The sequence below is a fragment of the Palaemon carinicauda genome, chromosome 3 (genome assembly GCF_036898095.1).
Source record: "Palaemon carinicauda isolate YSFRI2023 chromosome 3, ASM3689809v2, whole genome shotgun sequence".
Taxonomy (NCBI): Eukaryota; Metazoa; Arthropoda; class Malacostraca; order Decapoda; family Palaemonidae; genus Palaemon; species Palaemon carinicauda.
Window position 1 is genome coordinate 16,276,562 of NC_090727.1, and position 22,205 is coordinate 16,298,766.

Below are 22,205 nucleotides of genomic sequence, written 5' to 3' on the forward strand. Positions count from 1 at the left end.
CAGTCTTGACTCTTACAAAGCTGGCCCGAATACATTCGGGAGGGAAAAATAATATTTATTAAATCTAAGCGATGAAAAGTGAATTATAGATAAAAATTGGATATATAAAAATTTGAATTTTATTTATCAAAACCATGCTTCTTAAAAACGTTAAAATCTTAAAAAATAAACTTGGATTCTGATAAAATGTCAGACAAAATTCTGATCAGAGCATAAGTATCTTTTATCTCACACTCTATATTTGCAAAAATTTACAAATAAACAAAAAGGAGTAAGTAAATATCATTCCCGCAGGAAGCCATTATTCAAATAACATCTTGATTCAGACTACGGAAACATAGGCCAATAAAGATCGACATCAAACTCTGAGCCTCTATTGCAATGTAAATAGATTCTATATCTACATCCGAGACGGAACGTGATTGCTTCTACTTCAATATTTGAAAGAGAGAGAGAGAGAGAGAGAGAGAGAGAGAGAGAGAGAGAGAGAGAGAGAGAGAGAGGTGTTACATATTTAGTAACATTCGCCAACTGTCTTTCATAACATGTGAAATTGTATAGTTTCAAGTGTTACATTAACCATTATTGGATTCACTTGAATGAGGCATTCTGGCCCCTTTGCAATTCAATAAAAATTAGAAAAGAGCAATGAAAAAATATATGATATTTAATTCGCTTAGGGGAGTCGCAATATTTTTCTTCTGGTGGTTGACAGACTACGAAAATTATCAAAAGGCGATTTTTTTTTCCAAATCCAAACCCATACGTTTTTGAGCATTTTTTTCTTTCACCCAGATTACTCTAAATATTTGCAAAACAGAAAGAAGTTCAAAACATTTTTGAACGCCTTAAGGTGGAGGAGTAATACTTTGCTGTGTCTGTACAGTAAGAATGTAAGTTGAATGTCTATTAAAAATATTAAAATCTTTATCATGATGGTCTTTCACAATATCCTTTCAAGTTCATTAATGAACATTCATAAAAGCTAAGACGTATTTTCTTAAATACCCGTAAACCTGGAAGATACATTACGTTGCGTAAAGTTGTTAGAATCCAAGATCAATGTCATATTAAATATTAAATAGATTCAATTAAAAAAATGCGTCTTATCTCAAATAATTTTCCAAATTAAAGTATGTCCAGAAACTTATGCAAACATATACTTACAAACATATGCATGTGAACATCTACTCATACATAAATGTGTACACATCCAAAATATTCCAGCCCACACGTGTAAGTATACATATACATAAATTCATGCATATATAAAAGTATATACATACATGCGTATATCTATCTATCTATCTATCTATATACCGCATACAAGTAACATTAAAACATAGGCATATAGTACGTAGTACGTTGGCCAGGGCACCAGCCACCTGTTGAGATACTACCGCTAGTGTGTTATTGGGTCCTTTGACTGACCAGACAGTACTACATTGGATCCTTCTCTCTGGTTACGGCTCATTTTACTCTTGCCAATACATACGTCGAATGGTCTGGCCTATTATTACATATTTTCCTCTGTCCTCATACACCTGACAACACTGAAATTACCAAACAATTTTTCTTCTATCAAGGGGTTAATCACTGCAATGTAATTGTTCAGTGGCTATTTTCCCCTTAGTAAGGATAGAAGAGACTTTTTAGTTATGGTAGGCAGCTCTTCTATGGGAAGGACACTCTAAAAACAAACCATTGTTCTCTTGTCATGGGTAGTGCCATAGCCTCTGTAACATGGTCTCCCACTGTCTTGGGTTAGAGTTCTCTTGCTTGAGGGTACAATCGGACACACTATTCTGTTTTATATCTCTTCCTCTTGTTTTGTTAGTTTTTATAGTTTATATATGAAATGTGTATTCTAAAGTTACATTCTTAAAATATTCTATTTTAATTGTTAATGACTTCTCTTGTAGTTTATTCATGTCATCGTTTCTATTCCTCACTGAGCTATTTTTCTTGTTGGAGCCCCTGGCCTTGCAACATCATGCATTTTCAACTAGGGTTATAGCTTAGCAAATAACAACAACAACAACAACAACAACAACAACAATAATAATAATAACAATAATAATAATAAATAATATGCATATACAATTATACATACTTATGTAAGAAAGCAAAAGTCAGAAAAATGTATATCACATACATATAACGATGAGGTATGTAATTCCTAAGACAAAAACCAACCATAGAAGCTAATTTAAAAAATTTAAAATGTCAGAATTCATCTTAACGCCAACAGTAACCTAATAAGGTAGTTTACTAGATTATTTTTACCAAGAGCTCTATATACATGCTAAAAAAAAACTCTATGATAGGGCATAGTTTAACTTAAAACTGAAATCAAAATTGCGTCTTTACCTTTTCCTTTGGGCGAAGATTGGAAAGATGTCATAGTCAAGCAACAGTCAAACAGGAGAATCACACTTGAGACAAGGCTCTAGAAAAAGACAGAAAGAGAATGTAAGTAATGACGGTGAAAGCATGGCAAATGTGATTTAAAATTGGACTGATAACAATTGTGATCAGGCTAACGTGAAATTTCCTAGATTATGGTTACAATGTTTTGATTGCCGAAAACAATTCTAAAATAACCATCAAATTAAGAACACTAGACCAAGTTACTGACTCTATTGGTTGGATTGGATTTGTGAATTTGGCCTATATAGCTACGTAATGGAGCCTGTGAGGACATTCTGCGCCCAAGTTTAACGGGAGGAGGCACACCAGTAGTTGTACTGAGAAGTGAAAGTTTGAAAAGAGAGATGAAAAGAAATGGGCATGGAGGTAAAGTCAAAGAATATACAACGTGCATCTAATAGGTCGAAGGAATGCTGCAAAGACACCCGGGGGAGGTGCATTGACGGCACTAAACACCCAACGGACCCCGATAGGTAACCACTAATGAATGCCAGAGGGTGTCACGTTCGTTGGAGTACTGGTCCTTCGATTTATAAAGATAAGGAACATAGGGTCTGGTCTGTGTTTAGAAAGGGTATCATCAATTTACGTCAGACGACGCTGACATATCAAGTCACGAGGCGATTGGGTTGCAATGAGACCCGAAGGGCCAAAAGGGAGAGTGATTGTATGAAACTAAATTCGAGCAACATAGACAAGCAAACTAAATTGAAGGACATCATTCAAGTCATTCATCAAACAACAAGGCCATAAAATTCCTAATCTGTATCATTCCTTTAGATACTTGTTATACAGTATATATGAATTATCAATGGATTATATAAATGAAATCATTAGTAATCAAAGCTATTGTAATGGGAAACTTCACGGAATTAATTTTTAGTTAACTCAACTAATATCAATAATAATGATGTTTGGTTTGAAAGATATCAGACTTACAAAAATTACCAAAACTAAAAAGAATTAAGAGAAAAGGCGAGACATAAAGGGGGCCGTATTCATCTAAATCAACATAAATTACAATTAAGAGATAAAAACTAAATGTTCATAGAATTGTGAAGCTTTCACTATAATCTATAAAATTTGTCTACAATTTTTCACTATTTTGATTAACTTCTAAGGAATATGCCTCTTCGAACAAGTCATGCCATAACGCATTACTTAATTCTGTAATTTCGTATATAAACTGACATCAAATTTGAAAGTTGGATAATTTATTCGTACGATTTTTTTCCAATAACCAATATTTACTCGTAATTTCAACTTTTGGTTACATTAAGGAAAGAATAAACTTTGAAGTAGTGAAGTTTAAAAGCTTTTCCCTACACTTTAGCTCCTTACATAATTTCAAGTATCATTCCTGAAATTACTACGTCATTAATAATTCCAATTATGAAATATTCTCCGATTAAGCAATTTTGTTGCAACTACATTTAGGGCATATTTTCCAAAACAACCAACATCGAATAACATTGATAAATAAGAATCATGCATTGAAAGGCCTTCCTTAAATTACTATGAAAATATATCTATCAAGGTCTACCATTTCCAATTAAATATAAACTTTTTTTTCAGAAAAGCTATACTGTATATTTGAAAGTAATTTGTATTTTTTCCTAATTATAAAAACCTTGAGCTCTTTACTATCGATGTATTGTTCCGGCTTGCTAGAAAACTAGCCATAAACTTCGCCGGGAGTATAACAACTCACCCATAGTTAGCAGGGAGGTAGCAAGGTGGTAGACCAGCCACCCCGCTCACACACTCACTGAGTGAATGAATAAATGATTTATAATTATCTGGCATCATAGCATCAGTGGTCATTGCGGCCGATTTAAGTATGGTTAATACACAATTAATAACTTGAGATGAAACTATTTAAAAATGAAACTTTTTAAATTTAATATACTATTTAAAACCAGTAAGAAGGCCAGCTTTCAATGTGAATTTAAAAAATGTCACTGGCATCATAAAAAAAAAAATTCCTGTGGTGTTTCGGTGAAATAGAATTTCTTTCTGGTTCAAAATTCATCATATTTATTATAAAAAACATTTGTGTAAACTGTTCTCCCGCACAGTAGGAGTACATTTCACATGTTCTGCTCGGTTACAGCTCAGATTATTGTTTTGAGTATTCAAAAGGCACAGATAATGTCAACAGTGAGTGTTTAAGTAGACTGCCTCTACCTGAATATGGCCATGATTGTGAGCCATGTGAACTAAATTTTACTACGAATTCCCACTTGTATATGAATATAACCTGTCTTGGAATTCAAAAGGAGACAGACAAGGATGGGTTTATCTGACTTGAAACATTGTATAAAATATGGTGTTCTTATCAATGCTAAGTCTAAAGGCTCCCTTATATCCCGTCGTGCGTGGTTAGAGATTGTGCGTACTCGGAATTCCTGTCAGGCGTGGCATTGTCGCAGGGTGAAAATTAAATCGAAGGGGAAGTATGTACAGTAGTAAGTACTTATTGAGTGGGTCTGACCAACGGGCTACAGCGCCTGCAACCCACATAAGGAGGATCAACCAACCCGGAGGAAGGTGAAGGACACCTTCTCTCCACTCCCAATTGAAGGAGTTCGAAAAGAACCTCCTTCAAAAGGGAACCATCGACGCCAAGCAATGGCCAAAGAGACAAGATTTCAGTAAACGAGCAGGCGCTCCCTGGGAGAAGACACGGAGCTAACTCGCTAGGATAGTCAACATCGTCGCCTAGCCTGCAGGTTGACCTGGAGTAACCAGGCTTGCGCTGCAACTCAGCCGTTCCCCGGAAGGGACCAGCGAAGGAGCAGCTTCCGAAAGATGTTAAGGGGTAGAAGAAGAGGCTCGTGATTTCTTCGACTTCGAGGAAGACCCCGAAGGCAAAGAATCACGCTAAGCCCTCTTCTTCCTGTGCCCGAACCTCTCCCACTGGGAGGCAGACCCCTCCCAACACTGATCACAGGTGACCTCCTTAGAACACTGATGGCCCCAACAAGCCAGGCACAGCAGGTGAGGATCCGTCTCAACAGCAGCCATAAAGGTAACTCATGCGCGGCCCTCAGGACCAGGACAAGTACGCATACCGTGACTCCAGTCGCACATACAATCTGAAAAGCGAAAAAGAGAAAGGATTAATCAAGGCAAGTCAAATGCAGGAGAGAGCGACAGTATGTCGGCACTCTACCGAGCCAAAGGGAAAATGGGTTACTCAGCCGAGAGGGGTGAGTGGGCGGGGCAACTGGTCAACCCCACCCCCACCTGCTAACTAGCAAATGGGGTAGTTATCCCTCACTAAAATGATCTTGGCTCGTCACTCAGCTACACCAAAAGTAATACTTATAAATAGAGGAGGGTTTACAATTAAGCCAGAACAATTATATTTTTACACAACAACAGGGTATTTCCCAGAAAATGATGTACACTATTATACCTCTTGTAAATATGGTTCCCTAGCTATATTATTGTGCTTCAAACAATTTTGATATTACAGTAATATAAGGGTAACTTTTTTGGTTCAATTATAGAATGGTGCAATATTAGTTAGGGCATTGAAACTCACGTAATTGAATAGATCTTTGCAAATATGACAAATTCGGAGATAATTTGTATTTTTCCCTTACAAATAGAAACCTGGAGTTATTTATGTGGATATTCTTTCAGCGGCAGCTGGAGGTAGCCATTAGCCTTTAGTTGTGAGGTGGAAACCCTGCCTAACTGTGGTTTCCCAGCTGCCTCTATATATATTCTCACAGCGGTGAGACATCATTTTTTATTGCAGGCAAGACTTCTGGGGGACAGGTGATGGCGGGCCAATTTATATAAATAACTCCAGGTTTATATTAGTTAGGGAAAAATACAAATTATCTCTGGATTTTTCATTTATTCCCATACTAACAAACCTTCCATTATTTATGTGGATGACTCACTCTTAGGTGGGTGGAAGTCCTAGATCTGGCATGGACATTGACCCGGTTTTACCTAGTACAGTATATGACTGTGGTCTAAGAAAACTTTGACACCTCGCTGAAATATACTAAGTGAATATACTCACGGCCTGTGCAATGTAGTAAAATAAAGGTTGGTATTTGTATGAACATCCGAGTTTAAATAGGAAAAACAACAAGACGAATCCCATTGCTCTCTGGCAGAAGGCAATGGGGATGTGGACAGTTTAAAAACTCATTAACATACAAGGTTACACAAGGGATGTGATAATTACCTGCAGAGGTTGAAGCCAGCTTGCAGAGGTACCCATGGTGCTGTACCCCAAGGGAGGGGAAGATGAAGAAAGGAAAGCCAAGCATTCTTCTCATTCATCCCAGTGTTAACCCAGGTAACCAATGCTCTCAACCAACTGCTACTTGTCCATCAAGAGCTTGAGGTATCTTGAACCACTTCTTGAGCAGCCACCACATGAACGATAGTAAACGTATCGAGTCGCCTGTGGGTCATGTCTTTGAGGTAATGGGCCGTGAATGTGGTTTGTCTTTTCCACACACCCGCTTGGAGAACCTGCAACATGGAGAAGTTGTGTTTAAATGCCATGGAAGTACTGATTCCCCTGACGTCATGGGCTCTAGGTCGACGAGCCTGAGGAGGATCCGGAGCCAAGGCTCTTTTTGATCACTTGGTGAATCCAGGAAGAAACTGTGTTCTTTGTGATTCTCCTCTTTACTCTCCTGGACTAACAAACAGAGATGTTAGTCTGGGTCGTGTTGCTGCAGTGCTTTCAAAATAGAATCTCAAACTCCTTACTGGGTCGTTGGTTACAGAACAAAGACTCGCAATCTGAAAGGGCCCGAATCTATGGTCCAGCACCCCCAGATTTTGAGTCTTAGCAATAAACTCAGGGACGAGGCTGAGCGTCACTTCCCCCCATCCCCTTGAATGGGCGATGTCATATTAGAGGCCATGAAATTCTCTGACTCTCTTTGCCGAGGCTAAAGCAAGCAGGAACGCCGTCTTCAAGTGAGATTTCGGTCAATTGCATGGCGTCATCGTTGTAGGGAGCTCCTTTTACGGACCTCAAGACGTAAACCACGTTCCATGGAGGAGGCCTGATCTCTGAGTGAGGGCAAGTGATCTCATAACTCCGTATAAGTAAAGAAAGCTCCAACGAAGAGGAAATATTGACTCCTTTCAGCTTGAAGACAAGACTTAAGGCTGAGCGATAGCCTTTCACCGCCGATACTGAAAGGAGCTTTTCCTCCCGAAGGTATACAAGAAACTCCACTATTACTGGAATAGTGGCATCCAGTGGAGAGATATTCCTTCCATGACACAAACCACAGAAGACTCTCCATTTTGCCGGGTAGACCAAAGCTGAGGACCTACGCAAGTGTCCAGACATTTGTTGTGTAACTTGTCGTGAAAAACCCTTTTGAGAGAGGAGACGCTGGATAGTCTCCAAGCGTGAAGTCGAAGCGACTGCCCGGACTTATGGAAGATGTTCGCTTATGGCTGTTTGAGTAGATCTGGTTTTGGAGGGAGTTCTCTCTGTAGATCTACGAGAAGTTGCAAGAGGTCTGGGAACCACTCTGTGTGATGCTGTAGTGGAGATACAAAGGTCATCATTAGATCTTAGGATGCTCTTGTTTTGTTGAACAGTCTTCTCATCAGACAAAACGGGGGAAAGGTGTAAACGTTGGTGTTGTCCCACCGTTGTTGGAATGCATCTTGCCATACAGCCTGAGGGTTCGGGACTGGAGAACAGTGCAGCGGAAGCTTGCTATTCAGAGATGTTGCAAACAGGTCTAAAGTCGGGGAACCCCCCTAAGTTAGGACTTTGTTTGCTAACTGACGATTCAAAGACCATTCGGAGCCTACTATCTGAGTCCCTCTGCTTAGATTGTCTGCAAGCACATTCCTCTTGCCGACAAAGAAGCGAGCTGATAGAGCCACCAAATGTTCTTCAGACCATCTGAGGATCTTTACTGCAAGATAGCATAGAGGCTGCAAAAAGGTACTGCCCTGTTTGTTTATGCTCATCACTTAGTGCTGCTGGTGGAAGGCGCGCTGATCCCCGGAAGATCATCACCTGCAACCAGAGGGTTTCGGTGGGAAGAAACAGAGGGTTGAGGATTAAGGGACGACAAGGTCCCAGGATGGAGAGAGGGTTTGTCATCAGCAGGGGGTCGTTGGAGAGGCGAAAGCGAACAATCACCTCGTCCACACGTGAAAGGGCCAGTGGAAGGCGACAGATGGACCTCGCACAGTTCCAAAGCATGAGATGTCGACGGCTCCAGAGAAGGTTCCCTTGTGGCACCACACTGAAGAAGGAGCTGCAGCTTCTCCTTCGAAGGGGGGTCCCGAAATCCCTAAGGACAACCACACCTGAAACAAATCTGAAAGGGAGAAAGGCTCGCCAGCAGCTAGAGGAGAAGTTGTTCCTCTAGGGGAAGCAACAATCCACCCAGTACCCTGGGGTTGCCAAGGAGATAAACGATCTGCACTCCTACTCGCTCATCCCTCGTGAGAGGGCGTGCGAGAAGGAGTTTTTGAGAGAGATTTAGGGGTGCGAGAAAAAGAAAAACGCTCACCGCTCCCCCTTGAGGGAGAGCAATCGCTCTTAGCCTTCTTCCTACGCCACCCAAACTTCTCCCATGGGGAGGTAGACCACTCCCTACACTGTGCGCAGGGCGAACCCTGCTCGCAACGATGCCCTCGGCACGTCGGACACAGAAAGTGCGGGTTGGTCTCTAACAACGACATGAAGGTCCCGCACGCCGCACCCTCTCATTCTGGACACGTTCTCATGGTGGAGGTGTTTGCAGAAGAACACGTACACCTGCAAAGAGAAAGCAAAAATCAATAAGTCCAATGACAGTCAGGAGGGGAGCGGACACATTCGATTTCTACGCAGCCAAAAGAAATAAAGACGTCTCTCACCACTGTGAGAGTATAGATAGAGGCAGCTGGGTACCGCCCCCAGCCACCCCCTGCCTACACGCTAAGCGATTAGGCCCCTCGCAATATAAGTCTAATGGCTACCCCCAGCTGCCGCTGAAAGAATATCCACATAAATAACGGAAGGTTTGTTAGTATGGGAACAAACACTATTTTGAATATCATTATACAGTAATACTGGCGAAAACCTCTATCAACAAAGTTACAGATTTTAATAAAAATTCCCGTTTTGCTCCTTTTGTTGCCATAGCACATATCATAAGAGCCTCCTTCCACCTGGTAGTTCAGAAAAGCAGTGATAGGTGATGCTACTGGCATAAATAACTTGTTCAAGCAGAATAAAGGGCAGGCAATTTGTATTTTAAACCTCTTTGTTACTTAATTTCAGTACTGTATTGCAATATCCAATATAATCAGAGCTCTTATTTTACTGATCATATCAATAATAAAAGGTTAGGGTAGAAACATGACAAATTCGGAGATAATTTGTATTTTTCTTAACCATACAAACCTTAGCTATTTACATAAGGGTATTACTTTCGGCGTAGCTGAAAATGACAAGCCATTAGATTTTTAACGAGGGTTAACTAACCCCGCGCTAGTTGGTAAGGGGGTAGGGGAAGGGGTAGCTTGCTACCCCTCTCCCCCCACCACACAACGGTGAATTGTCTCACTTCACTTAGAGGTAGGACTTGTCTTGGGGGACAGGGCTGGCGGCCAAATATGTGTAAATAGCTAAGGTTTATGGTTAGGAAAAATACAAATTATCTCTGAATTTGTAATTTGTTCCGTAACCGAAATACAAACCACGCTATTTACACAAGGTGACTTACCCCTTAGGAAGGGTGGAAAGTCCCCAGCCTTACTGGCTTTGGCTATACACGGGGACTCAGAATCCGAGTGAGCAACACTCGAGAAAAAGAGAGTCCCTGCACCCCACAAGTTCCTTGCTCTGCAAGAAACGTGCGGCCTATATAAGCTTGTGTGTGGAAGAATAGTGTGTGACTCGTCCTAGGAAGTTGACCTGGAGTCCTTTAGATGGAATTCTAGGCTAGGACGTTCCCAATACCACCTCGTTAGGGTATGGGGGACGCGACAGTATTAACTTAATACTAGGAACACAAGGGAGCATGGTTTACCTGCAGAGGTTAAGGTCAGCTATGCAGAGACCAGGAAGCTGCTTTCCCCAAGAGAGGGGAGGATGAAGAAAGAAGTAAGGGCCAGATATACACGTTCATTCACGCAGACTGAGACCGGGTAAAAATGCCCTCAACCTTCTGCTACCCGTCCAATAAGGAGCCTGAGGTTAGACCAGCTGTTGTGCAGCCACCACGGGGCCGATAGAAAAAGTATCGAGGCTCCTGTGGGTCACGTCCTGCAGGTAGTGGGCTGTGAAGGTCGTTTGACGCTTCCAGACCCCAGCTTGTAGCACCTGTGTCACAGAGAAGTTTCTCTTAAAGGCCAGGGACGTAGCGATGCCCCTGACATCGTGTGCTCTAGAGCGACATGACGGAGGAGGGTCAGGATTCAAGGCGTGATGGATAACCCTTCGAATCCTGGCCGAGATGGTGTTCTTGGTGACCCTCCTCTTAGTCCTTCCCGTGCTTACGAACAACGCCTGCACGCGGGGACGCACTGCAGCTGTTCTCTTCAAGTAATGCCTCAGACTCCTCACAGGGCATAATAGCAGATGATCTGGGTCACTTGTTACAGAACGGAGACTCGTGACCCTGAAGGAGTCGAACCGTGGGTCCGGCACTCAAGGGTTTTGAGTCTTGGCAACAAACTCAGGGACAAACCTGAACGTTACCTCCCCCCATCCCCTTGAATGGGCGATGTCGTATGAGACCATGAAGTTCACTAACTCGTTTGGCCGAGGCCAACTCGAGTAGGAAAGCCGTCCTCCAAGTCAAGTGTTGGTCAGAGGCCTGGCGTAATGGTTCGAGCGGGGTCTCTTCAGAGCCCTGAGGACCCGAACCACGTTCCATGGAGGAGGTCTCACTTCTGACTGAGGGCAGGTAAGCTCGTAGCTTCGTATGAGTACAGTAAAGAAAGTTCTAGCAAGGAAGAAATGTCCACTCCTTTCAGCCTAAAGGCCAGGCTTAAGGCTGAGCGATAGCCTTTCACCGCCGAGACTGAAAGGCGCATTTCCTCCCGCAAATACACGAGGAACACCGCTATTGCTGGAATAGTGGCATCGAGTGGAGAGATACCCCTCCCACGACACCAACCACAAAAGACTCTCCATTTCGCCTGGTAGACTCCCGCGGAGGACCTCCGCAGGTGTGGAGACATTCTTTCTGCAACCTACTGCGAAAAGCCTCTCTCCGTGAGGAGACGCTGGATAGTCTCCAGGCGTGAAGCCGAAGCGAGGCTACGGCTTTGTGGTAGATGTTGCAATGTGGTTGCCTGAGTAGCTCGTGTCGTGGGGGAAGTTCTCTCGGAGGTTCCGTTAGGAGTTGCAGAATGTCCGGGAACCATTCCGCGTGATGCCATAGCGGAGCTATTAAGGTCCTTGACAGGTTGACCGATAGTCTGGTCTTGTTGAGCACCCTTCTCATCAGACAAAACGGTGGGAAGGTGTACACGTCGAGGTTGTCCCATCGTTGTTGGAAGGCATCTTGCCAGAGAGCCTTGGGGTCCGGGACTGGGGAGCAGTACAGAGGCAGCTTGAAATTCAAGGCTGTCGCGAACAGGTCCACTGTCGGGGAACCCCACAAAGTCAGGACTTTGTTGGCTATCTGAGGATCCAAAGACCACTCGGTACTCACTATCTGCGAAGCTCTGCTCAGATTGTCGGCGAGCACATTCCTCTTGCCAGGAATGAAGCGAGCTGATAGTGTTATTATTATTATTATTATTATTATTACTATCCAAGCTACAACCCTAGTTGGAAAAGCAAGATGCTATAAGCCCAGGGGCTCCAACAGGGAAAAATAGCCCAGTGAGGAAAGGAAATAAGGAAATAAATAAATGAAGAGAACAAATTAACAATAAATCATTCTAAAAACAGTAACAATGTCAAAACAGACATGTCATATATAAACTATTAACAGCATCAAAAACAAATATGTCATAAATAAACTATAAAAAGACTCATGTCCGCCTGGTCAACAAAAAAGCATTTGCTCCAACTTTGAACTTTTGAAGTTCTACTGATTCAACCACCCGATTAGGAAGATCATTCCACAACTTGGTAACAGCTGGAATAAAACTTCTAGAGTACTGCGTAGTATTGAGCCTCGTGATGGAGAAGGCCTGGCTATTAGAATTAACTGCCTGCTTAGTATTACGAACAGGATAGAATTGTCTAGGGAGATCTGAATGTAAAGGATGGTCAGAGTTATGAAAAATCTTATGCAACATGCATAATGAACTAATTGAACGACGGTGCCAGAGATTAATATCTAGATCAGGAAAAAGAAATTTAATAGACCGTAAGTTTCTGTCCAACAAATTAAGATGAGAATCAGCAGCTGAAGACCAAACAGGAGAACAATACTCAAAACAAGGTAGAATGAAAGAATTAAAACACTTCTTCAGAATAGATTGATCACCGAAAATCTTGAAAGACTTTCTCAATAAGCCTATTTTTTGTGCAATTGAAGAAGACAGAGACCTTATATGTTTCTCAAAAGTAAATTTGCTGTCGAGAATCACACCTAAAATTTTGAAAGAGTCATACATATTTAAAGAAACATTATCAATACTGAGATCCGGATGTTGAGGAGCCACCGTCCTTGACCTACTTACAATCATACTTTGAGTTTTGTTAGGATTCAACTTCATACCCCATAATTTGCACCATGCACTAATTCTAGCTAAATCTCTATTAAGAGATTCACCAACCCTAGATCTACATTCAGGGGATGGAATTGATGCAAAGAGAGTAGCATCATCTGCATATGCAACAAGCTTGTTTTCTAGGCCAAACCACATATCATGTGTATATAGTATGAAAAGTAATGGGCCAAGAACACTACCCTGTGGAACACCGGATATCACATTCCTATAATCACTATGGTGCCCATCAACAACAACTCTTTGAGATCTATTACTTAAAAAATCAATAATAATGCTAAGAAACAACCCACCCACTCCCAACTGTTTCAGTTTGAAAACAAGGGCCTCATGATTAACACGGTCAAAGGCAGCACTAAAATCAAGGCCAATCATACGAACTTCCCGACCACAATCAAGGGATTTCTGTACAGCATTGGAGATTGTAAGAAGGGCATCACATGCTCCAAGGCCTTTACGAAAACCAAATTGCAAACTAGGGAGTAGATGATTACCTTCAGCAAACCTATTAAGACGTTTTGCCAGAAGATGTTCAAAAACTTTAGATAATATGGGAGTTATGGAAATTGGGCGGTAATCAGTGGGACTTGAGCTACCACAAACACATTTACATAGAGGAGTAACATTACCAATTCTCCAACTAGTGCTAAAAGCTCCTCTTCTTGCTAACTTGCGCAAAATAACAGATAACTTTGGAGCTAAGAAATCTGCTGTCTTTATAAAAAACAAAGGAAAAATACCATTTGGGTCTACACCTCCATAAGCATCAAGGTCCATCAACAGAGCTTTAATCTCACGAGATCGAAAAGCTAAACTAGTTAGTTTAGCCTCAGGAAAACAGGAATGAGGAAGTTCAAGTTTTTCATTACTCTGTTTACTGTCAAAAACATCAGCCAAAAGCGTTGCCTTTTCCTTTGGACAGTGAGTGACTGAGCCATCTGGTTTAAGTAAAGGAGGAACTGTTGCATCTACACCAAAGAGCACAGATTTAAGGGTAGACCACCATTTATGTTCCTGAGTTGTACCAGAAAGTGTTTCTTTTATGGTTAAATTGTACTCCTTTTCAGTTGAGGCATAAACTCTCTGAGCAAAAGCTCGAAGCTGAGTATAGTTGTTCCAGGTCAAATCTGATCTGTTCCCCTTCCAAAGACGATAGGCCTCCTGTTTCTCCAAATAAGCACGTCTACAATCATCATTGAACCACGGTTTGTCCTTCACTCGGTACCTTAGCACACGAGAAGGGATACGCCTATCAATTATGTTGACTAGATTCTCATTCAAAGGGACAACAGGATCTACACTATTATATAATTGTGACCAATTCAAGCACAAAAGGTCATGTAAAATCCCATTCCAGTCTGCTTGGGATTTCATATAAATTTTACAAGAATATGATATATCAGGGACAGGCTGCTCAGTCTTCACTAATAATGAAATCAAGGCATGATCAGATGTCCCGACTGGAGAACCAACCTTATTAGTTATAACGCCAGGGGAGTCAGTGTATACGAGGTCCAAGCAATTACCAGACCTGTGAGTAGCTTCATTTATGATTTGCTCACAGCCTGATTCAGAGGCAAAGTCTAAAGCTCTTAAGCCATGGCGATCGGTAGGAGAGATAGAACTTAACCACTCCCTATGGTGAGCATTAAAATCACCAACAAAGACAAAAGAAGCCTTTCTATCATCTTCTTGTATCTTAGCCATAATAGTAAGAAGACAATCGAAGATAGAATCATCTATGTCTGGATTCCGGTAGATCGAACACAAATAAAAGTTGTTATGCCTGCCACAAACTTTTATTACCTTAATCTCATGACATCCACATTGATAGCAGGACTTATGAGAAGCAGGGTACTCTGTCCTAATATACACCGCCATTCCCCTGGCCCTAGGGATGGCATCACGTTTCAACATTATTGGCTTCTTAAAACCAGTTATAAGGAGCTCAGATGAGTGCCTCATATTAGAAACCAAAGTTTCTGAGCACAAAAGAATATCATATTGTCTGGACGCAACTGTAAGGTCTTGGATATTTGCATGAAGACCACGAATATTGCAATACAGAAGACGACATTGACAAAATCTAGGACGTACTGGTCCCGGATTTCGCTCAATGTCTCCAGACAGCATAAGAATTAATAGAAATAAAAAAGAGACAGCATACTTAAAAACTATATTAACAAGAATTATAACAAAAACAATACGTACAGAATTATAAACAAAGTGATTGATGATACCCATAGACTATAGTAAAAAGTCGGAAAAACTGGTCAACATGGAGGAGCCGATACACCATGCAAGGCTAAATACCCTCCAGGATAGCCACTTCAACTGAAGGGAGGACAGTAAGGATGGTTTTGAGAAGAAAAATAATCAGAAAAAGGAAAAGACAACCTCTTGATAAACCACCAGGCATCCATGGCCCTTCTATTAAGCCTGCCCAACACACCATTTCAAAAAAACAAGAGGAAGAAAAAAAAAAAAAGATAGAATAGTGTGCCTGAGTGTACCCTCAAGCAAGAGAACTCCAACCCAAGACAGTGGAAGACCATGGTACAGAGGCTATGGCACTACCCAAGACTAGAGAACAGTGGTTTAATTTTGGAGTGTCCTTCTCCTAGAAGAGCTGCTTACCACAGCTAAAGAGTCTCTTCTACCCTTACCAAGAGGAAAGTACACTGAACAAATTGCAGTACAGTAATTAACCCCTTGGGTGAAGATGTGTTAAGTATCTCATTGTTGTCAGATGTATGAGGAAAGACGAGAATATGTAAAGAATAGGCCAAACTATTCTGTGTAAGTGTAGGCAAAGAAAAAATAAGCTGTGACCAGAGAGAGGGATCCAATGCATTACTGTCTGGCCAGTCAAAGGATCCAATACCTCTCTAGTGGTAGTATCTCAACGGGCAACCTCAGAATCTCTACTGCAAGATGGGATAGCTGTTGTGAAAAGGTACCTCCCTGCTTGTTGATATAAGCCACTACCGTGGTGTTGTTGCTCATCACCACCACGGAGTGGCCCGCCAGGGTCCGTTGGAACTGTTGAAGGGCTAGATACATGGCCTTCATCTCTAGCAGGTTGATGTGTTGGTACTTTTCTGATTCTGACCAAAGGCCTGAGACCCTCTGGTTCAGAATGTGGGCCCCCCACCCTTCTTTTGACGCGTCCGAGAACAAATCCGGGGGAAGGACGAGAAGATCCACTCCCTTTCGTAGGTTTTTGTCGATCAGCCACCACCGCAGGTCTGCCTGTTCTGTGGGTCCTATAGGGACCAGAGAGTCTGGGGAATCAGTGCCCTGATTCCACCGGGACTTGAGCCGCCATTGCAGGGATCTCATCCTGAGACGGCCGTTCGGGACCAGACGGGCCAGGGAGGCTAGGTGACCTAAAAGACGTAACCATGATTGGGCTGGAAGCTCTTCCCGCCTGAGGAAGGGCTCTGCAACCCTCCTCAGCCTTGCTATCCTGTCGTCTGATGGAAAGGCTTTGTGGAGATTGGTGTCTAATAACATGCCTAGATATACCAGTCATTGGGTTGGCTGCAGAGAGGACTTCTCGAGATTTACCATGATCCCCAGATCTTGGCAAAGTCCAAGAAGCCTGTCTCGGTGTCGAAGAAGGGTCAACTTCGAGTCTGCCAGGATCAGCCAGTCGTCCAGATAACGGAGGAGACGGATGCCGTTCCTGTGCGCCCACGACGAAATCAGGGTGAACACTCTGGTGAACACCTGAGGTGCTGTGGAGAGACCGAAGCACAGTACCTTGAACTGGTAGGTCTTGCTGTCTAGGCTGAATCTCAAGTACTTCCTGGAAGATGGATGGATTGGGATCTGGAAGTACGCATCCTTTAGATCCAGTATGCACATGAAGTCTTGTGGTCTCACTGCAAGTCTGACCATGTCTGCTGTCTCCATGCTGAATGAAGTTTGTTTGACAAACTTGTTCAGAGCTGAGAGATCGATGACGGGTCTCCAGCCTCCAGACGCCTTCTTTACAAGAAAGAGTCGACTGAAGAAGCCTGGGGAGCCGTCGACGACCTCTTGGACAGCATCCTTCTTGAGCATGGTTTCGACTTCTGCCCGAAGGGCTAGCCCCTTTGCCAATCCCATGGCATAGGAGCTCAATGACACTGGATTCGCTGTCAGGGGAGGTTGAGATGTTGTGAATGGGACGCGATATCCTTGGCCGATCACAGAGACCATCCAGGAATCGGCCCCATGTTGCTGCCACCTGTGCACACAACTTTGTAGGCATCCCCCCACAGGTGGACACGCAGGGGGACTGCCAATCCTAGCGTTTACGGCCAAGGCCGTTCCCTCTAGGATTTATGTCTCCCCTGGAGGACTTTCCGCCCCTCTTGTCCTTGACAGGAAAGGGCTGGGGCTTAGACACCTTTGTCTTAGCTGCCGGAGCCTGCTACGGTGTCCTGCGAGGCTGCTGTTGATGCTGTTGTGGAGCTAGAGGCTTGTAGGGCCGAGATGTGAGGGCCCTTTTGAGGAGCGAATCATGATTCGACTTCCTCCACCTCTCAGCTGTGAGTTCTATATCCTTGGGCTCAAACAAGCTTCCTCCAAGGATGGAGGAGTGTCTGAGCCTGCAGACATCCACGGCGGGGACCTTCGGATGGAACTTCTCGGTCACCGCATCACGTCCCTTTAAGATCGAGTTGGCCCACAGGTTGGTAACCTGGTGAGCCAGGAACTCAATGGAGCGAGTGCCCGAGAGGAGGAAGGTCTCCAGGGCCTTCCTATTGCTCTCCTTAGACAAGTCCTCGGAGCGCAATAGGATGCCCAGAAAACCCAGCAAGACGTCCAGCCATGAAGTGGCCTGCATTGCACACTTCATGACCTTCTCCTGGCTAAGGATCTCCGATGCCGAGAATGTCACCTGCCGGGAGGAGAGCTTCTCAAGAGGAGTTCCCCTGGTGAGCTCTTCCACCGAGTGGTGGAGGGGGAGAGCTATACTGGACTCCCCCATGATCTCAAAATACCTCCTCTGCTGTAAAGGAGGAGGTGGGAGGAGTTTGTTCCCGGCAGAAGAACGGCTGGAGGAGGCGAGTTCCGAGAGCTGGGCTTCGACCTTATCTCTGGCACTCTTCACCCCCTGGTACCAAGGCAAAGTTGCACTGGCCCTTGGGGGTTTCTGGGTACCATAGACTTGGTCTAGGACCGTATCCTTGCCTTCGCGAGGGGCGATCTCCGGGTCCTTGAACCTGTTGAGTTGCCTCATCAGATTCAAGACCTGCCAGAAGGCATGCTCCGACTCGTGCTGCTCTCCTGCCTGTGGACTAGCAGCTAAGTCTCCTGTCCCCAAAGGCTCTTCTTGGGGAGACACGTGGACGTTCTCCCGGGGTCTGGTTGGCTCTGGTCGGTTCCGTGAAGACGACTTAAGAATCGTCTTTGAGTCCTTGGGTTCCCTCCAGGGCGGGATACAGGACTCCAGCAAAGAGGTCTGGAAGGTACCTTCCACGCGAGACGTTTCTCTTCCTCGAGGTGGGGTTCCTCCCATTGGTGCCGTGGGAGAGGCCCCCACCTCGCTGGACTCTCCTGAGGACGGAAAAGCATCGTCCACCGGAGTAGGAGAAAACGACTGCGAAGGGGATGGAGCCTTCCTGCCGGACATCTTAGGAGCCAACTTCTCCCTGGGAGAAGTCATCACGAAGTCCACTCCTCTCCTTCTCTTCAGCGGGGGCGAGTCTGTCTTTGGTTTGAGTCCCAGATCAGCGAGGGCCGGCTTCACAGCCTACACCAGCGCTTTCATCAGGTGACCAAACCAAGACTGACGGGTGACCGACGCAGTGTCAGTAATCCCCGCTGGAGGGAAGGGGATCTCCTGATCCTTCGGAGTGGACGCAACGGGCCTGCCTGTAATGAAGAAAGGGAAGAATGTTGCCTGGACCTCTCCGGTGACTCTTCCTGGTCCTGGATGAGAGCCCTACGCTTGCGAATTGGCTATCCTGATGGCGATCTGGAAGTAGGCGTCCCTGTCGGAAGCACGCGCTGCGGATCCCGGCGAGAATGGGGGTCGCGCTGGAGCATTCGGAGGGTCGCGCCTGGGCGACTGCTGGAGCGCAGGCGCGCAGTCACACAGAGATGTTCGCTCGCAGGCGAGTGGGCGCGTGGGCGCGTGGGCGCGCTGGCGAGGGGGCGTGTTGGCGCGCAGGTGAAGGTGCGCACGGGCGCGCGGGTGAATGAGCGCGCGAGGGTAGAGGAGATCGCTGTCGGTCAGGAGAACGATGGTGCGCAGGATATCGACGGCGCACTGGAGATCGATGGCGCGTGGGCAAGCGATGGGGAGTTGGCGAACGCTGGCGCGATGGAGAGCGATGGTGCATTGGCGCATGATGGCGCGTTGGCGAAAAATGGCACGCAGTGCGCGCAGGTGACCGACCGCGAGCAGGTGATTTAGCGCGTGTGCGCGTCGGAGACCTGTGACGATCCGAGGCATGGGCACGCTGGCGCGTTGGCGAGCGCTGGCGTACAGGCGAAGGATTGCGCGGGCGCGCAGGAGATCGTTGGTGTGCAGGAGGGTGTCGATGCGCAGTCAGCTGGGGCGCAGGATCTGATGGCAAGGAAGTGCGCAAGGAAGTGCGCAAGGAAGTGCGCAAGAGCGAACGCTCGCGGTCGGGCTCAGAAGACGACTCGTGGGCGCGCGAGCGCGCAGGAACTCTTGAAGTGTGCACCAGAGTGCGCGCGCGTTGTTGCGCAGGCGAAGATGGGCGCACAGGTGCGCGAGGGCGAGGCAAAGGAGTAAGGTCCTTGCCTGCGTCCAGATCCGAAGATCTAGGGTGCGTGGGTGTGCGTTGGCGCGCAGGGCGCGCATCAGGAACAAGGTGCGCAGGTGCGCGCTGACGAGCAGGCGGTCGTTGGCGCTCAAGAGACTGATGGCGCGCAGCAGGAACAGAAGGGCGCTGACGGCTAGCAGGAGAACGCTGGCGAGCAGGAGAGCGCTGACGAGCAGGAGCGCGCTGGCGAGACGAGTCTGAAGGCTGCAGCTCTGGAGAGCGCATGTGCGCTACTGCGCGCCAATGCGCAGTTGAGCGCAAGGGATTTACCCACACCGTGGGATACGTCCCTTTGCCCCGAAGGGACCGGTGCCCGTCGGATGACAGGATGAGAAGGCGCCTGCTGCGCATCTGCATCCAGAGGCGATGGCAGGCCGGAAGAACTGGAAGGTCTGGCAGGCAAAGGAGATCGTGAGCGATCTGCGGAGAGGTCAAACGTGGCTGCGACGGTCTGCTCCCGACAAGAAGAATCCTCTGCAGGGGAAGGCGGCGGTGAAGAAGACCCCACGAGGCCCCTCCTAACTCCCTTGTAGGGAGAAGGAAGGCCCCTACGGCGAAGAGGAAGACAAGCCTTACGGCGAAGGTGACCTCGAGGCAGGGCATCCACATCGTCGGTCCTTCGAAGAGGAGTCTCTGTCAGTGCGCTCCCCCGAGGAGGAGACACACCCGCAGGAGAGACCGTGGGACTCGACTTTCCCCTCGAAGGATGTTCGGAGGGGGAGGCTGAGCCTGCAGCAACGTCCGCAACAGCAGCAGCAGAGGTTTGACCAGACCCGTCGGAAGCCTCTGCCACAACAACGTCGACAATAGACAGAGGGTCTACCTCTGCTATTACTGGCGATTGCTTGACAGCTGCCCCCAACTGGATCAGGTCAAACAGGGCTTCCTTGGAGGACAAGCCCTTAAGCCCCAAGGAAGCCCAAAGCTGAAAGAGATCATCATTAGACACAGTATGGTCATCATCGTAATGAGAATCAATATCCTCCCCCGGAGGAGGAGGGGGAGCTGCCTCACTATGGGAGGCAACGCCCTCTCCCGCACCCCAAGGTCGGGAAACAGAACAATGGCCTACGCTACAACTCAACGGCCTCTCACGAGAGACTGACCGAGTGGGAGCTTCGGAGGAGGTTCGGGCAGCGGAAGAAGAGTCCCTGGAGCCTTCCTTCTTCAAGGCAGCCCTTGAAGGAGAAAAGTCTCTCTTGGACTTCTTCTTACGCCGCCGGGCAAACCTCTCCCACTGGGAGGTAGACCACCCCCTGCACTCACTACAAGTTAAGTCTCTATCACACCATTGACCTCGACACTGCGGGCAAAGGGTGTGAGGATCCGTCTCGACCGCCAACATGAATGTTCCACAGGGGTAGCCGGGGAGTCCAGGGCACTTGCACATAATTGCGATGAAGGTAGAGGCCAATTTCCAAACACACAAAGTTGAAGAAAAAGAAAAATCAGATTAAGGCTGCCAAAAGCGAGGACGAAAGACAGATATGTCTGCTCATCGTCCGAGCCAAAAGTGAAGTGAGACAATTCACCAGTGTGTGGGGGGGAGGGGTAGCAAGCTACCCCTTCCCCTACCCCCTTGCTTACTAGCGCGGGGGTAGTTAACCCTTGTTAAAAATCTAATGGCTCGTCATTTTCAGCTACGCTGAGAGTAATACTCTTATGTAATAGCATGGTCTGTATTTCGGTTACGGAACAAGTGTGTTTGAGACATTGAGTCTCATCATTGGAAATGGAAGCCTGGTCCATGTTCGAACAGATGCTGGAGCGCGAAGCTATACAATTCGCCCCTTTGTTAAGTGTGTATTCACCATTTTAAGTTTATATACAGTAATTGAAAATTAATGGCAAAATGGTATTTTCATTATAAAATAAATTTTTGAACATACTTACCCGGTAGTTATATATATAGCTCACGTCCCTGACGTCACGGCAGAAAATTCAAAACTAGCGCCAATCGCCGATTGGATTTCCAGGTGTACCACCCCAGCACCCTAGCGAGGTACCTAGGAGCCATTCCAGGAACCCTCATATATTCCATGTCTCTAGTCTCTTAGAGGGGAGGAGGGTGGGGATTTAATTATACATAACTACCGGGTAAGTACAGTATGTTCAAAAATTCATTTTATAATGAAAATACCATTTTTAAACATAAGACTTACCCGGTAGTTACTGTATATATATAGCTGATTAACACCTTTGGTGGAGGGTTAGAGACAGCTAGTATATTTGGAATTCTGCTTAAGAGTTAATTAAAACCAACTTAAGGGTTCGTACCTGATAAGGAAG

At 45.5% G+C, this 22,205-nt stretch overlaps 1 protein-coding gene across 4 annotated transcripts in view; it reads right to left on the reverse strand.

Annotated features, from left to right (window-relative positions):
- The window catches only part of LOC137636813 (putative nuclease HARBI1), a 357,624-nt gene that overhangs the window by 300,020 nt on the left and 35,399 nt on the right, over positions 1-22,205 (reverse strand). For 3 of the 4 annotated variants that reach the window (XR_011043237.1, XR_011043236.1, XR_011043238.1), the window contains exon 2: positions 2,371-2,449. The exons of the other annotated variant lie outside the window; for it this stretch is intronic. The gene's annotated coding sequence lies outside the window, so the exon portion shown is untranslated. The remainder of the gene's footprint in view (positions 1-2,370; positions 2,450-22,205) is intronic. 4 annotated transcript variants of the gene reach the window in all.